This window comes from Schistocerca cancellata, chromosome 4 (assembly GCF_023864275.1).
Source record: "Schistocerca cancellata isolate TAMUIC-IGC-003103 chromosome 4, iqSchCanc2.1, whole genome shotgun sequence".
NCBI classification, from domain to species: domain Eukaryota; kingdom Metazoa; phylum Arthropoda; class Insecta; order Orthoptera; family Acrididae; genus Schistocerca; species Schistocerca cancellata.
The window spans coordinates 821,965,534-821,966,781 of NC_064629.1; the positions used below are offsets into that span (position 1 = coordinate 821,965,534).

Genomic DNA, 1,248 nt, shown 5'->3' on the forward strand with positions numbered 1-1,248 from the left:
TTGCTCGGTGTCGACGAATAAATACGATATTGCAGTGCGTGTATTGACTTTAAAATAAAATTGCACGATGAGGGGAAATTTGCGTTCGAGTATCGGCCTGGCACAAATTTTTATTGTCGTCATTCCATTATACGTACTATGGTTATCCGTATTCGCAACTACGAATACATTTTATTATTTCATAACGCCTGTAGTCGCCGCAGTGCCTGTTCCTTTGAGCATGCATGCATGTCCGAGGGAAGATTACATCGTACTTCTGACCAACGCCACTGCAATATCGTATTTATCTACCGACATCAGGCAAGAGATTTTCAACTAAAATGACTCCGCTGTACGGCAATAAACATAGCGAATGTACGAATGGAGATTGTAGACACATGGTTCACAACATTTGCAAGTTTGTGTCCAGCCGTGCGTCGTGTTCGGATAGCGTACTGGTAAGGCGACCCTTCGCGATAAGCGGGAAATCTGGGTTCGACTCACGGTCCGGAACAAATTTTCACTATCGTTACTCCGTTAAACAAAAAAGGTTCAAATGGCTGGAAGTACCATGAGACTCAACATCTGAGGTCACCAGTCCCCTAGACTTAGAACTACTTAAACCTAACTAACCTAAGGACATCACACACATCCATGCCCGAGGCAGGATTCGAACCTGCCGGCGTAGCAGCAGCAGCTGCAACGCGGTTCGACACGGAAGTGCCTAGAAACGCTCGGCCACAGCTGCCGGCATTCCGTTATACAGCTGATGATTGTTCATATTCACAACCGCAAATACATTTCATGCGTGTACGCTTTATGCTTACCATTGTCTTTGCTCATTATAATGGTAGTTGCGTAAATTTCAACACTTGGATTGTCCGCCCCGATTGCTGAATGGTCAGGGTGACGGACTGCCTTCCTAAGGGGTCCGGGTTCGATTCCGTGTTGTACAAATGGAGAGACGGTTAGCACTCCCCTAGACAAGGATGGAACACGCATAAGGTTGAGGCACCGCTGACCCATTTTCTTATATCCGCCGGCACGGTAGCTCAGCGTGTTCGGTCATAGGGCTGCGTGCTCTCTGTAATAATAATAATAATAAAAACAAACCCTGAGTCAAGGAATCAACGATCAACTTGAACGGATGTCTTGTGACATCCGCCCGGACTAAACGCAACGAACTATACCGAACAAAATGAAAAAAAAAGAAAAAAGAAGATGGCTGAATTGTCAGCGTAACGGACTGCCATCCTAAGAGGCCCGGGT

General features: G+C 46.1%; 1 non-coding gene across 1 annotated transcript; it reads left to right on the forward strand.

The window, feature by feature from the left end:
- The first annotated feature begins 924 nt into the window (after nucleotides 1-924).
- On the forward strand, nucleotides 925-1,012 carry LOC126186590 (U6atac minor spliceosomal RNA). The gene has a single exon (XR_007537655.1). It is a non-coding gene; the product is annotated as a U6atac minor spliceosomal RNA (small nuclear RNA).
- The last annotated feature ends 236 nt before the right edge of the window (nucleotides 1,013-1,248 follow it).